Source organism: Protopterus annectens, chromosome 7.part0 (genome assembly GCF_019279795.1).
Source record: "Protopterus annectens isolate FY-2018-M chromosome 7.part0, PAN1.0, whole genome shotgun sequence".
Classification (NCBI taxonomy): Eukaryota; Metazoa; Chordata; order Ceratodontiformes; family Protopteridae; genus Protopterus; species Protopterus annectens.
In genome coordinates this window covers 1,976,651,948-1,976,657,736 of record NC_056739.1, presented here as the reverse complement: position 1 = coordinate 1,976,657,736, position 5,789 = coordinate 1,976,651,948, and the positions used below count along the sequence as shown (strand labels likewise).

The 5,789-nt window shown below is 39.2% G+C and overlaps 1 long non-coding RNA gene across 2 annotated transcripts in view; it reads left to right on the top strand.

Moving 5' to 3' along the window:
- Positions 1–408: 408 nt before the first annotated feature.
- LOC122807282 overlaps positions 409–5,789 on the top strand; it is a 111,788-nt gene continuing 106,407 nt past the window's right edge. For both annotated transcript variants that reach the window (XR_006365623.1, XR_006365622.1), the window contains exon 1: positions 409–533. This is a non-coding gene — a long non-coding RNA (uncharacterized LOC122807282). The remainder of the gene's footprint in view (positions 534–5,789) is intronic.

Genomic DNA, 5,789 nt, shown 5'->3' with positions numbered 1-5,789 from the left:
TATCTGAAACATACACAACTCGCAGGCCTACTACGGCAAAGATCCCAAACACCACTCAACTACCACAGCACCAAGGAAATCATAATCCTTCTTTGTAATCTTGTAGTATACACCAACCGATAAAACGCATCGAATTTGCTTTAACCAATCAAATAATGAATAACTCCATATTCCTACCGAAACAGTGTTATAAAATAAACAAGCAGCATCGCACGGTACACTCTAAAACTTGACACGTTGTCGTAGAAGTTCTACGGTAGAACGTTCCCTCCGCAACCTAACTTATTAGAACTATCGTCTTCTCTCATTGGCTAAGGTTTCTAGCTTTCGTTTTGGATTGGCTGTACGGTGGCTCAGTAGGCTGTCACTAGCTGCAGTTTTGGTGCTGTCTTCGGGTGACAGGTAACTATTGGTGGTACTAGTGATTCTCTGTGATGAGGAAAGGATTATGCTAACTACTACCAGATGTAATTAGTAGGAGCAGAGCTGTGCTGCATTTATTTCCGGTATGGTGTATTATAGCAGTATTCTAGGTAATTGTTGTGCGTTTTGTTTCTCTGATGTGAAGATTGTACGTTCATTACTGACGTGTCGTGCACATTGCTACAGCTGGGGTTGTCATTTATGTACGAGTTCTCCGCTTGTTAACATCTTAGTCTTCCCTTAAACTACATTTGATTTAGACATTGGGAATATGAGGGTGGTACATGATGGTTAGGGTACGGGTGTAGGTTTATGCAACAATTCTTTTAAAACAAAGACATTGTAACCGTGGCAAACTGGCCAGTTCGGATTGTCAGGAGTAGTATTACGAACTAAATTTCCCAGGATTGGCCGATTCGTAATTTTCTGTAGTACTTAAAGGTTCTGTTGATTAGAAAGTAAATTGATCTTGATATATGGAAATACATATATTGATATCGTAACTATCTTCTACCATACACTGAAGCTGGAAACCAATGACCCACGTTGAATTGCATTAAGCAGCACCCCACCCGACTAATAGCTAGGTGAGAGTATATCTCTGCTCTTAACCCTTGAGCATAGTACAAAGTGCAAGCTCAGAATAACAGAGAAAGTCTTACTGACTGATACTTTTGCTTGGTTTGTAGCAGTGCTTATACTTGGTTTCACTATCCTTTTCAGATTATTCTGTCTGTAGTGAAAGTACCAAGTAACTGAGGTGTAACTTTAACCTGTTCCTTTTGTTAGTTTTTTTTTTTTTTTACTTAATGTATGCTAAACATCAGAGTCATATTATCAGCAAAAGTCATCTTTTGAACTCGGCAGGTCTTGATAGCCCACTGTTAAAATACTTGGGAGATGTCTTGTTACTAATTCTGTTCTATCCCTTTGAGCATTGGTCTGGAGCCTTAATAGTATGCATTTACATTGAAGTTCAACATGTTTATGAAATTGAATGTAAACAATGTCTCATCTCAACACTGTTTTAAATACTAGTTTAACTTTCTTATTTTACAAAAGTATAATGCATCATACTTCTTAATTTAGTAATCTGGCAATGTGGATCTCAAACAACTGCCAGTATCTGGCTGCAGTCAAAATGTAGAACACTCTAATTTCACACTTTGAGTATGGTGCTCATTTCGTGGTACATTGTGGCATTTATATTGTATGTGTAAATCAGATCTTTGTGCTGTCAGTATGCCACTTTAATATGATTCTGTTTTGTGCATATTAATTACATTATGTACGAATTCCTAGTATATAGTGTTTTTCAACGAAAAATGCATACCTACACACTGTATTCAGTTTATTGGGCAGAAAAAAATCGTACAATTTGTTGCAGCATTTATAAGTGTGTGTATATTACACACACACACACACTCAAATTCCATTCATTTGATTGAAAATTCATATATAGGTTCCATTCATTTGATTGATAATTTGGAGCATTAGCAACAGAATTCTTCACCCTGGAAATCCTACTATACCAAATCCCTGCTCTAACAGCACTCCACAAGAAACTGCCTGCTTCCTTAACTTGTACATTATCAACTTCATCTACAAAGTTACCCAAAATGCCCCCAATTCCATCCCTGCCCCCCCCAATGACAAAACTGTCTTCAAACTAATGCTATTGCCCACTACCTACATAAAATCTCTCCTCAGCAAACTAAAGCTATGTTTTCCCTCAACTGATAACTTACCCTTTTTGCTGCTGACTCTATACTTCATCCTGTCTCTGTATTATTTAACTGCTCTATCTAAGAATCTATAGTCCCTCACATCTGAAAACATCCTACACCATACCTCTGTACAAAGGAGGCAACTCTACTGACCCTTCCAGTTTCAGGTCCCATAGCCATTCTATCCTCACTTTCAAAAATCTTTGAAAAATGCATCTATACTGAGCTTCTCAACCAACCCAACATGGATTTCACCCCAACCATAGTACTACTACTGGCCTCATATCTTTCACAAATACTGTCGCTGAAGCTAGAGACAACCACAAGCTTGTCTCTTATTTGTTCCTAGGCCTCTCAAAAGCCTTCAACACAGTCTCACAGGTTCACCTCCTACTCCCCTTTCCTCCCTGTTCAAACAGGTCTGTTCTCAGACCTCTACTTTTCAACATATTTACTAACAACCTTTACACATTCCTCTCTTATACATTATGCAGACGACTCTACACTAATCTCCCCCTTGGATAATCTCACTCTTGTCTGTCAACTGTCTGTTGAAAATTGGTTTACTGAAAACCAGCTAGTGCTTAATCCCAAAATCTCCCCAAATCTTTCTCTCATTACAAAGCCACCTTCACCATCTCATCAATAAATAACACGATTATTAAAGCTGAATCCCACACAAAGCTTCTTGGTACTATCATAGACAATCAGCTAAAATTTGACGTACATGTTCAGCACTGTAAAAGACTAACCAAAATCAGGCCTGCTTTACAGGAACAAAAACTTCCTCACTACAAAATCCAAATTCTCACTGTCACAGGCATACTTTTTAACCAGCTTCCTCTATGCCTCTCCTATACTAATAAACTTACAAGCTCTCTAACCTGTAAATTAGAACAAACGTAACAAAATTGCTTGATTTGCCTCAGACCAACCCTCCACCTCTCACTACTGCTTTTCATTAAAAAAAACTTACAATGGTTAGAATTCTCCCAACAACTCTTTCTCTCACAGCTCAACATAATTTACTCCATCCTCTACAAACACACTACATGCCCTGCCCTCTCTTCTCTATTATCCTTTTATACCCCAAAACGCCCCCTCAGAAGCTCTGACCAGCATCTTGTGGATGTATACAAATCCCATAAAAAACATAAGAAAACTTCTGTATAAATAGTATCTCAAGCCTGGAACAAACTCCCTCAGAACATAAGAGCTACTGCGCACACAAATTGTTTCAAAAAAGCACTTAAAGATACCCTGTCAGATTTTTGGATTTGTACCTGCCATGACCCTACTTAAGCCCCCCCCTTTCCTTGTCTACTCTGTCTCCCCTCTTTTCCTGCCTTCTACTTTGCTAACACATGTACTAATCCCCCCAACCCCTAAGCTATCTCTCTCCTTATCTTATGTTCCTCATTGTTAGCAATTCAAATGGTTACCTTTTTTCTCTTTTCCCCTGTTCATAGTTTTGTAGGATGATACTAGGGTATTGGCCTGGAGGCCCTTATAAACCTAGCCAAGAATTTTGCCCATGTTCCCTCATGTTCACACCCTTATCTCAAATATGTTGTAATTTAAGCTTTTAAGGATTGTTTCTGCTGTGATGTATTCATCTGTTTACATAATTATTCTCAGTTCTGTTTTCTGTAAACTTCCTTCTTTCTGATATAAAGTTGTTTTAACCTCTTTTCCCAGATACGACATTGTTTTAATCCTCCTAAAATGACCACTAGTTTACATCTATTTGCCTACACAACTAAGTTATATTACAACTTGTGTCCCAAATTGTTTTATGTAATCTATGTCTCCTAGTAATGTACATGTAATGCTCTGGAGCTTTTCTCCTCGGGTCTCCGTTGAAAATGAGCTCCTGGCTCAGTCCGACCAACTCATTTAACAAATGTCAAATAAATAAATAAATAGGAGTTCCACTCATTTGATTGAAAGCTCAAAATGTCAAAAACCCAAAATATTGAAAATGGGTATTTGTCCTTTCCTCACTGTAGTGAATTCTCGGGATTGGTATAGGTTCATAGGCATAAACTAGGCTAACGACTACTAGGGCTTTTATAAACCTAGTTGTGCACTACAATCCAGTTGTGTCTCAGTGTATCACAGGCATGTATTCAGAGGGGGGTATGTTAAGAAGTTTCTAGAGGTTATTGGGGGGGGTATGTTTGGGCATTACTGTCTATCTGTGTCTGTCAGAAACACAGGGTCCAGACTCGGAGTGAATTTCTGATTTCCCATCCATTGGTTAAGGTTATGCTTAAGCATGGTTAGGAATGGACCCTTCATGTGGATGGGGAGCCTATTCCAGAGCATGGTGATCCTCTGAGACTCGTCTTTCTTGCCAACATGTCTTATTAGGGTCTACTTCATATGATCTAAATTTCACTTGACTGAAATTCATTTGACTGAGACCAAAACACTGAAAGTTCAAAAGACTGAAAACTCATTTGACTGAAACTCATAACACTGACACATTAAAGTAAAAGGTATATATAGTTAGGGGGGTGTGGGGGGCACTGCCCCCCACATTGGGGGGGTGGGGGCGAAGCCCCCCACATAGTTTAGGTAAATATTGTGTTCTGCAAAGAGTTATTCATAATGTCCATGTGTATGGTTTAAAATCTATAAAGTATGTGGGGGGCTGTGCCCCCTACACTCCCCTAACTATATATACTAACTCCAGGATTGCACTACAGTGAGGAAAAGGGCATATACCTTATACTGTAATGTGTCAGTGTTATGAGTTTCAGTGAAATGAGTTTTCAGTCTTTTGAACTTTCAGTGTTTTGGTCTCAGTCAAATGAAAGTGAAATTTAGATCATATGAAGTAGACCCGTCTTATTTATGTCACAAGCAAAACTAAAATCCTTGCAACTAGTAGTTCTGATGCTGTTTATTTTGTAGATGTGCAAAAGGTCTATCAGAGCTGGATGCAAGGATGTCTTGTATGCCAGGCATAGATAGCATCTCAGTAACCTGTAGGAGCCAGAGGACAGAGGTAGGGCTTTAAGAAGATCCATATAGGGCAATGTGTTTATACCCTGGATTGTTCTGGTGAGGAATCTGTGTGTTCCAAGTTTTGCATATGTCTTTTTAGGTATGTGCCGAAGGGACATTTATATTCAAGAATGGGTCTGATAAGGGTTGAATAAAGTGGCACTATGATTTTCTTGAACCTGGATGTCATGCCCTTACTATCTTGGCCATGTGTTGGCCAAAGGCCGGATTACTGTCTACATATGTTCCCAGATTTGTGACTACCAAGTCAACTCTTAGGGATGTCTTAGCAATGTAATAATTAGGTTGGGTGGCAGTCTTCCCAAAAGGCACTATAATGCATTTCTTGGCATTGAGTTTTTATCTGTGACTGTGAAAGCAGTCATTTATCTGTGTTAGATCCTCTTGTAAGATATTTATGTCATGGGGGAGTCTATGATGGCTCCTAATTTACAGTCCGGTACGATCTTGGTCAGACAAAGTCCCTTGGCATTAGCCTTTGTCTCTGAAAAATAGATGCCAAATACAAGATGTCTCAGTACAGAGCCCTGAGGTATCCTTCTGGTGACCAGTCTCTTAGTGGAGGTGGTATCACCAATCCTGACTTCCTGGGTCCTGTCTGTGTGC